The sequence below is a fragment of the Dipodomys merriami genome, unplaced genomic scaffold (genome assembly GCF_024711535.1).
Source record: "Dipodomys merriami isolate MVZ:Mamm:240054 unplaced genomic scaffold, mDipMer1.0.p SCAF_718, whole genome shotgun sequence".
In the NCBI taxonomy this organism is placed as follows: Eukaryota; Metazoa; Chordata; class Mammalia; order Rodentia; family Heteromyidae; genus Dipodomys; species Dipodomys merriami.
Genome location: NW_027206311.1, coordinates 255,964 through 266,293, shown reverse-complemented (window position 1 = coordinate 266,293; position 10,330 = coordinate 255,964). Strand labels below are relative to the sequence as shown.

Sequence of the window (10,330 nt, the reverse complement as noted above, 5' to 3'; positions counted from 1 at the left end):
TAAAGGGCTGGGCATAGCACTGTCTAGGGTGTTTGAAGTAGGGTGGGGAAGGGAAGGGCTTGAGCAGTTGAAGAGGCAGCTGGTATGGGCTGGAATGAGTCCCTCCTATGCCCTATGCAAACTTCTGTACCATGAGCAGTTCTTTTAGAAGCATCCAGAGAGAGGACCCCTCCCTCTCAACAAGGTGCTGGCCTGGATCCTTAAAGGATCAACCTAAAGCAGGATTTTTTCTTTTATTGAAGTCACCATCGGAGGGCAGGAACAGGTCTCTCAACATTGGGCTCTCTCCCAAGTCTGGTGAGTTTTCTTTTTCCCTTTTCTGTGTCTTTACCTGATGAATGGGTATTTCCCTGAAGCAGAGAAGTCCAGGAACCCTTTGGCATCCTGGGAAACAGGAAGCAATTCATACTGTAGGAACTACCTATGTTCTATTCTCATTTTTAATTAGGGGTGCGCTGTGTGTGTGTGTGTGTGTGTGTGTGTGTGTGTGTGTGTGTGTGTGTGTGTGCGTGTGCAGGCATAAATAAATCATAGGGAAATAAATCAGAATTTTAGTCAAATGGTTAATTCATACAATTTGTCCAAGTGGACAAATTTATATAATTGACAAATTATACTAAGTCTTTTTTTTCTTTTTTCTTTTTTTTTTTTTTTTTGTCAGTCATGGGGCCTGGGCGCTGTCCCTGCACTCTTCAGCTCAAAGCCAGTGCTCTACCTCTTGAGCCAGAGTACCATTTCTAGTTTTGTAGTAGTTTATTGGAGATCAGAGTCTCACGGACTTTTCTGCCTGGGCTGGCTTTGAACCTTGATCCTCAGATCTCAGCCTTCTCAGCTAGGATTATAGGCATGAGCCACCAGTGTTCTGCTTATACTAAGTAATTTATATATATATTCTTTTTTAGTCCTAATAATCCAACAGGGTTGACATACCCTATATTAAATATCAGTTTTAGGGTCTGGGAATGTGGTAGAGTGCTTGCCTAGCATTCATGGAGCCCTGGGTTCGATTCTTCAGTACCATTTAAACAGAAAAAGCCAGAGGTGGGGCTGGGAAGGTGGCTCAGTGGTAGAGCACTTGCCTTGCATGCCTGAGGCTCAATTCCTCAGCACCACATAAGAAAAAAAACCAGAAGTGGTGCTGTGGCTCAAGTGGTAGAGCGCTAGCCTTGAGCTGAAGAGCTGAGGGACAGCGCCCAGGCCCAGAGTTCAGGCCCCACGACTGGACCCAAAAAAAAAGCCAGAGGTGGTGCTGTGCCTCAAGTGGTAGAGTGTTAGCCTTGAGCAAAAGAAACTCAGGGACAGTTCCTAGGCCCTGACTTCAACCCCAGCACCACCAATAAATAAATAAATAAATAAGTTTTAAGGGCTAGGAATGTGGATTAGTGATAGAGTGCTTGCCTAGCATGCATGAAGCCCTGGGTTTGCCAGACCATAGGGTTTATTGAGAAGCCCTGGGTTTGATTCCTCAGTACCACACAAACAAAAAAGCCAGAAGTGGCACTGTAGCTCAAGTGTAGAGCGCTAGCCTTGAGCACAGAGAGGTTCATGGACAGGGTCCAGGCCCTGATTTCAAGCCCCAGGATTGGTAAAAAACAAAACCAAAAAAGATATCAGTTTTAAAGAAAGCATATCTATTAGGAAGTATGTTGTAGTGCTAACTGTATTTGATTCTGGTACCCTGCATCTTGTATATACACTTTTCTAATTTGGGGAGGGGAAGGGAAATAACAAAATGCTGAAACAGGCTGACCCATTGTAACAATGAAATGTACAAGACACTATGTTGAAAATGAACTTTACAACTTTGTTGGGGTGGGAGGGAGGAGTTGGGGAGGTGGGGAGGGAAGGGATGGTAAGGGAAAAACAAAGGGGAGTAACAGTGCTCAACAGGAAATGTACTCATTACTGACTCATGTAACTGTAACCCCTCTGTACAGTATCTTTACAATAATATATGCATATATATTACATATATATAAAGTATATATACTTATATATATAAAGTATATATATATATATATATATAAAGTAAAAAAATTGTAGTGCTAAGGCTCAGATTCAAGTTCATATCACACAAAAGACTGTTTTACTGTCTTTTGATCTCTTTCCTACTCAGGAATTATGAATACCAAGGAAGGCTCTAGGTCTTAAAACTTTGGGATCCTAATTCACTCAGGCACCTCTTATGCCTAACATTTCTTTTATTCCAGGGAATTAATCATGCCTCAAGGCAAGGGTCTTCTAAATTCCAGATTGTCTTATCCATCCTATTAGGAGTTTCCTGCTTTTCCTACTATGTTTAACTGTTTCCTGGAATCTTATGGGTTAATTCCCTGGGTCACCATGGCCAAAGTCTTCTCAGGTGTGTCCCTCTGAACCTCAGACCCTCTTTGCCCCACTCTTCTGGCACAACACTCAGAGTGCATGCCAAGAAATTGGCAGGAGGTAAAAGACTGATTAGTCTTGCTCCTTTTCTTTCCTATCCTCTACATATCCTATATATATCATGGCCTAGTTGGGAACTCAAGACTCTGGTAGAGCAAACAGACAGTTATAGACCCACAAGAAATAAAGAAGTCTGGGTCCCTAAGTCCATTTTGCAAAGAAGAAAAAAGTTTAAAAAATAAACATAACAAAATAAAAAAAAAACAAGTAGTCACTTTTGGAAGTCCAAAGCAGTGAAATTCTTGACAGCCTTGTATATCATAGAGATGAGGTTGAAGTGGGTGTTTGAGATGCCTTCTTGCTGACTTAGTAGAGTGAATGTAGTTAGATTAAGGACTGGGGGTGCTTAACTGTCTGGCTAAGGTTGAATTTCTAGAACTTACTAACAATAAAGTTGGTAATTCTGCCCTTTGGGCCCTCATGTAGGTGAATGCCAGTCAAGAGTCAACTTGGATGTACCAGTGGCTCATACCTTTAACCTAGCTACTTCGCAGGCTGTGATCTGAGGATCATAGGTTGAAGTCATCTGGGGCAGACAAATTTACATACTCATATCTCCAATTAACCTGCAAAGAGCCGGAAGTGGAGGCATAACTCAAGTAGTAGACCCCACAGGCCTTGAGTTTAAGCCCCAATACTGGCACCAAAAAAAAGAAAAGAAAAAAAATCAACCTGGAAGCTTATCTGAGCAGATGCTTTTGCCTAGATTAGCCACTTTCCCCTCTTCCATTTGTATATCGATCTTTCTGGGTAGGTCCACTTTTCTGAATCTGACACTTGATTGGTGCTAAAATAATATTTGATGAATGTATGAGTCTTCTCTATCTTTCCTTTCAAAAAATTTTGGGATTGTACCCCTTTCTGACGGTTAGAAAATCAGAGTAGTTCCTGGTCTCAGTCAAAACAGGGCAAAGACAGTTGGGCACTCCTGATATAGTTAATATCCAGGGCACAGGGGCAGGGAAAAACTACAATTAGTGGAGCTTTCTTTACCTGAAGGCAGCTGCTTCTACAAGACATTCTGCTCTACCCTCTCTGCCAGGCACTATAGGATTAATGATTTACTTTCTATGGGAGAAAAATAGTAAGTTAAAATTTGACCCATCAAAGGGTTTTCTGTGACCCTGTTCCCCCAGGGCTAGGAGGCATGAAGAAAGAGCAAACAAGCTATGTCTTCTGGCCTCTCCTTTCCTCTCCAATCTTTATTATCTACTTTATTCCTGGGAGGTCTTCCCTGTTATTTCCTCCTGCCTCAGGAGATTTAGGACCCCAGAGCCAGATGCAAGAAATCTCCCAAGCTTCTGAAGAGAAAACCAGCATTGACCCCAGTCCTCAGTGCTTAGCTAGTGGCAGGTCCTACTCCCATTGTTTGCTGGTAGCAAACAATCAGAGCCCTGCCTGACCCATCACTTTCTTCAGACTTCTAAAGTAAAAGGAAATAGAAGGGCAAATGTAACATCTCTGGAACTCCCATCTAATTTTTTTTTGGAAGATGTTTCCTTTCTTTGACTGGGTTGAGGGGTGAATGACAATGTTGCTAGATTTTCAAAAAATCAACCACTTGCTCTTTGGGAGCTTTGCTTTCTGGTTTTACTAAAGAACATAGGCTTCATAGTCTGGTGGATCAGGTTTTGAAAGCTCATCTTCCCTTCTCATCCACAACAGGGCCTTTTTCAGATTACTTAACTCTTGATGCTGTCTGTTCTTATATGTGAAATACGGAGAATAATGTCTATTTCAAGAAATGGTGGAGCTGGGGGTTTAGCCCAGCGGAAGGGCGCCCGCCCGGCGCGCGCAAGGCCCTGGGTTCGGTCCTCAGCCCTGGTGAAAAAAAAAAAAAAGAAATGGTCATGAGGACCACACCACTGGATGTGAGCACTATGGGTTACTATTCCCCTGTGGGCTCCAGATGATATTTAGGAAAAAGTCATGTTGACATCCCCATGTCCCCTCCCAAAACGTTCCTAAATGCCTGGTTGATATGGAATGAACCTTAATGTCCCTCTTTTAATCTCATTTGTCCTCCTTCCTGAGATTTTTTTAAAATTTATTTATTTATTTATTTAGGTCATGGGGCCTGAACTCTGGGCCTGGGTGCTGTCCCTCAGCTCTTCAGCTCAAGGCTAGCACTCTATCACTTGAGCCACAGCGCCACTTCCGGCTTTTTTCATTTTGCTTATGTGGTGCTGAGGAATCGAACCCAGGGCCTCAGGCACGCAAGGCAAGCACTCTACCACTGAGCCACCTTCCCAGCCCCATTTCCTGAGATTGTTTTTTTAAGAAGTTGTACAGAGAGGTTTTAATTCCATAAGTCACTTTATGAGTATAATCTTGATCAATGTAACCCCTCTTCATGGGATTTAGAGACTCAATTTCTGTAGATCCTGAGTCTGAAAACTTTTTCTGTAAACACCTTAAAAAATATTTTAGGCTTTGTGAGCCATATGGTCTCTGTGCAAATGAGTGATCACAGCTGTATTAAAAAACAAAACGAGGCCGGGCGCTGGTGGCTCACGCCTGTAATCCTAGCAACTCAGGAGGCTGAGATCTGAGGATCATGGTTCAAAGCCAGCCGGGGCAGGAGAGACCGTGAGACTCCTATCTCCAATAAAACCACCAGAAAACCGGAAGTGGCGCTGTAGCTCAAGTGGTAGAGCGCTCGCCTTGAGCTGAAGAGCTAAGGGACAGCGCCCAGGCCCAGAGTTCAAGCCCCACGACCGACCAAAAAAAAAAAACAAAACTTTATGATGGGCCAGGAAGGTGGTTCAGTGGTAGAGTGCTTGCCTTGTATGCATGAGGCCCTGGGTTCAATTCCTCAGCACCACATAAGCAGAAAAATCTGGAAGTGGTGCTGTGGCTCAAGTGGTAGAGCACTTGCCTTGAGCTGAAGAACTACAGGATAGTGCTCAGGCCCAGAGTTCAAGCCCCACGACTGACAAATAAGTATAATATAAATAAAATAAAAAGGTAGAGGACAGATCTGGCCCATGGGTTAGAGTTTGTCCACCCCTGTTCTAAATTACTTGAGGCTATTCTATCACCTTTTTTTTTTTTTTTTTTTTTTTTTGTCGGTCATGGGGCTTGAACTCCGGGCCTGGGCGCTGTCCCTCAGCTCTTCAGCTCAAGGCGAGCGCTCTACCACTTGAGCTACAGCGCCACTTCCGGTTTTCTGGTGGTTTATTGGAGATAGGAGTCTCACGGTCTCTCCTGCCCGGGCTGGCTTTGAACCGCGATCCTCAGATCTCAGCCTCTTGAGTAGCTAGGATTACAGGCGTGAGCCACCAGCGCCCGGCTTCTATCACTTTTTTCAGTTTGAAGGAGACAGTTTTACAGGATTCAGTGGGTCCCATAGGACAGCAAAGCTGTTGCTCTGTGTGTGTGTGTGTGTGTGTGTATGTGTGTGTGTGTGTGTGTGTGTGTGTGTGTGTGTGCAAAGCTGTTGCTGTGTGTGTGTGTGTGTGTGTGTGTGTGTGTGTGTGTGTTTGTAGTGTTTGTACTAGTCCTGAGGGTTAAACTCAGACAGCAGACAGCCTGGGTGTCTCCTTGAGCCTTTTTTTTTTTTTTGGTCCGGTCATGGGGCCTGAACTCTGGGCCTGGGTGCTGTCCCTCAGCTCTTCAGCTCAAGGCTAGCACTCTATCACTTGAGCCACAGCGCCACTTCCGGCTTTTTTCATTTTGCTTATGTGGTGCTGAGGAATCGAACCCAGGGCCTCAGGCACGCAAGGCAAGCACTCTACCACTGAGCCACCTTCCCAGCCCCATTTCCTGAGATTGTTTTTTTAAGAAGTTGTACAGAGAGGTTTTAATTCCATAAGTCACTTTATGAGTATAATCTTGATCAATGTAACCCCTCTTCATGGGATTTAGAGACTCAATTTCTGTAGATCCTGAGTCTGAAAACTTTTTCTGTAAACACCTTAAAAAATATTTTAGGCTTTGTGAGCCATATGGTCTCTGTGCAAATGAGTGATCACAGCTGTATTAAAAAACAAAACGAGGCCGGGCGCTGGTGGCTCACGCCTGTAATCCTAGCAACTCAGGAGGCTGAGATCTGAGGATCATGGTTCAAAGCCAGCCGGGGCAGGAGAGACCGTGAGACTCCTATCTCCAATAAAACCACCAGAAAACCGGAAGTGGCGCTGTAGCTCAAGTGGTAGAGCGCTCGCCTTGAGCTGAAGAGCTAAGGGACAGCGCCCAGGCCCAGAGTTCAAGCCCCACGACCGACCAAAAAAAAAAAACAAAACTTTATGATGGGCCAGGAAGGTGGTTCAGTGGTAGAGTGCTTGCCTTGTATGCATGAGGCCCTGGGTTCAATTCCTCAGCACCACATAAGCAGAAAAATCTGGAAGTGGTGCTGTGGCTCAAGTGGTAGAGCACTTGCCTTGAGCTGAAGAACTACAGGATAGTGCTCAGGCCCAGAGTTCAAGCCCCACGACTGACAAATAAGTATAATATAAATAAAATAAAAAGGTAGAGGACAGATCTGGCCCATGGGTTAGAGTTTGTCCACCCCTGTTCTAAATTACTTGAGGCTATTCTATCACCTTTTTTTTTTTTTTTTTTTTTTTTTTGTCGGTCGTGGGGCTTGAACTCCGGGCCTGGGCGCTGTCCCTCAGCTCTTCAGCTCAAGGCGAGCGCTCTACCACTTGAGCTACAGCGCCACTTCCGGTTTTCTGGTGGTTTATTGGAGATAGGAGTCTCACGGTCTCTCCTGCCCGGGCTGGCTTTGAACCGCGATCCTCAGATCTCAGCCTCTTGAGTAGCTAGGATTACAGGCGTGAGCCACCAGCGCCCGGCTTCTATCACTTTTTTCAGTTTGAAGGAGACAGTTTTACAGGATTCAGTGGGTCCCATAGGACAGCAAAGCTGTTGCTCTGTGTGTGTGTGTGTGTGTGTGTGTGTGTGTGTGTGTGTGTGTGTGTGTGTGTGTGTGTGTGTGTGTGCAAAGCTGTTGCTGTGTGTGTGTGTGTGTGTGTGTGTGTGTGTGTGTGTGTGTTTGTAGTGTTTGTACTAGTCCTGAGGGTTAAACTCAGACAGCAGACAGCCTGGGTGTCTCCTTGAGCCTTTTTTTTTTTTTTGGTCCGGTCATGGGGCCTGAACTCTGGGCCTGGGCGCTGTCCCTCAGCTCTTCAGCTCAAGGCTAGCACTCTACCACTTGAGCCACAGCACCACTTCTGGCTTTTTTTCTTTTTGCTTATGTGGTGCTGAGGAATTGAACCCAGGGCCTCATGCATGCAAGGCAAGCGCTCTACCACTGAGCCACCTTCCCAGCCCTCCTTGAGCCTTTTTGCTTAAGGCTAGCACTCTACCACTTAAGCCACAGCTCCACTTCTAGCTTTTTTTTTTTTGCCAGTCCTGGGGTTTGAACTCAGGGCCTGGGCACTGTCCTTGAGTTTCTTTTTGCTCAAAACTAGCATTCTATCACTTGAGTCACATCACCACTTCTGGCTTTTTCTATGTGGTACTGAGGAATCAAACCCAGGGCTTCACGCAGGCTAGGCAAGCACTCTATCACTAAGCCACATTCTCAGCCCCACTTCTAGCTTTTTTGCTGGTTAATTGGAGATAAGAGTTTCACAGACATTCTTGACTGGGCTAGCTTTGTACTGTGACCTACAGATCTCAGCCTCCTAAGTATCTAGAATTATATATATGAGCCACTGGCACCATATATCATCTTGAGTGCTGGGTAAAGAGGAGGGAGTACACTATGGGGAGCATGATGGTTGTCCCTGACAACCAGCAGCCTCCAGAGCTAAGATCTAGGGTCAAAAAGGGTTGACAAAGAGACACTGAAAAGCTGGGCTGGAGGCTGGGAATGTGACCTACTGGTAGAGTGCTTGCCTGGCTTGCATGAAGCCCTGGGTTTGATTTCTCTGTACCACACAAACAGAAAGAGCCAATGTGGTGCTAGAGTTCTAGCCTTGAGCAAAAGAAGCTCAGGGACAGTGCCCAGGCCCTGAATTCAAACCCTAGGACTGGCAAAACAAACAAACAAAAAAGCTGAGATGGACAGAAGAATAACCAGAGATCCTCACTAGGTAAAGAATAATAAGAGGGGCTGGGAAGGTGGCTCAGTGGTAGAGTACTTGCCTTGCATGCTCAAGGTCCTGGGTTCGATTCCTCAGCACCACATAAGAAAAAAGCCAGAAGTGGCGCTGTGGCTCAAGTGGTAGAGTGCTAGCCTTGAGCTGAAGAGCTGAGGGACAGTGCCCAGGCCCAGAGTTCAGGCCCCACGACTGGACCCCCCCCAAAAAAAAAAAGAATAATAAGAGGCTGGAAAGATGACAGAAATTGAGGACCACTGGGAAGATCTTGAGTGTCCTGCTATTCTCCCAGAGCAGAAATTTGGCTTGAACTGTAGCATCCACCCTGTACCTGGTATCTCTGCTCACAAGGCTAAATTTTTGCTGGTCATGGGACTTGAATTTAGGGCCTAGGTGCTATCCCTGAGCCTCTTTGTGCTCTACCACTTGAGCCACATCATCACTTCCAACTTTTTTGAGTAGTTTATTGAAAATAAGAGTCTCATGTAGACATTTCTGCTTGCACTGGCTTTGAACTACAATCCTCAGATATTTTTTTTCTTTTTTTGTCGGTCATGGGCTTGAATTGTGGGCTTGGGCAGGGCTTTGAACTCTGGGCTTGGGCGCTGTTCCTCGGCTCTTCAGCTCAAGGCAAGCGCTCTACCGCTTGAGCCACAGCACCACTTCCAGTTTTCTGGTGGTTTATTGGAGATAAGAATCTTGTGTAGGGGCTGGGAAGGTGGCTCAGTGGTAGAGCGCTTGCCTTGCATGCCAGAGGCCCTGGGTTCGATTCCTCAGCACCACATAAACAAAAAGAAAAAAGCCAGAAGTGGCGCTGTGGCTCAAGTGGTAGAGCGCTAGCCTTGAGCTGAAGAGCGGAGGGACAGCGCCCAGGCCCAGAGTTCAGGCTCCACGACCGGACCCAAAGAAAAAAAAAGTTAAAAGAATCTTTTTCTTTTTGGTTTGTCATGGGACTTGAACTTTGGGCCTGAGCCCTGTCCCTCAGCTCTTCAGCTCAAGGCTAGCGCTGTACCACTTGAGCTACAGCGCCACTTCTGGAGATAAGAATCTTCCGGACTTGGGGCTGGGAAGGTGGCCCAGTGGTAGAGCGCTCGCCTTGCATGCATGAGGCCCTGGGTGCGATTCCTCAGCACCACATAAGCAAAAAGCCAGAAGTGGCGCTATGGCTCAAGTGGTAGAGCACTAGCCTTGAGCTGAAGAGCTGAGGGACAGCGCCCAGGCCCAGAGTTCAGGCCCCACGACCGGACCCCCCCCAAAAAAAAAAACAAAAAACAAAGAATCTTCCGGACTTTCCTTGCCTCTATCCTCAGATCTCAGCCTCCTCCGTAGCTAGGATTACAGGCGTGAGCCACCAGCACCCTGCTCTCAGATTTTTTTTTTTGGATGTTAAAAATCTTTTTATTTTATTTTATTTTATTTTATTTGTGAACATACTGTACAGAGGGGTTACAATTACATGGGAAGGATAATGCGTACATTTCTTACCAAGCATTGCAGCCTCCTCCTTTTGTTTACCCATCACATCCCTTCCCAGCCTCCCCCCTCCCCCCAATCCCAATCCTTCTCCTTCCTTCCCTTCCCCCCCCCGCTCTCAGATTTTTAAAATATATATAATTTTATTGTAAAGATACTGTACAGAGGGGTTATAGTTACATGAGCAAGGTAATGAGTTCTATTGAGCATTGTTACACCCTCCTTTATATTTCCCCTACTATTCCTTTCCTCCCCCCCTTCCCCAACTGCTCCCTCCCCTCTCCCAGGCCAACCCCACCCCCTCCAATTCTCAGATTTCAGCCCCCTGAGTAGCTAGGATTACAGGTGTGAGCCACCAGCACCCA

General features: G+C 45.9%; 1 protein-coding gene across 1 annotated transcript in view; it reads left to right on the top strand.

Annotated features, from left to right (window-relative positions):
* Positions 1–101: 101 nt before the first annotated feature.
* Positions 102–10,330, top strand: part of LOC138818135 (rho guanine nucleotide exchange factor 2) — a 70,358-nt gene continuing 60,129 nt past the window's right edge. The window contains exon 1 of the mRNA XM_070009052.1: positions 102–297. The gene's annotated coding sequence lies outside the window, so the exon portion shown is untranslated. The remainder of the gene's footprint in view (positions 298–10,330) is intronic.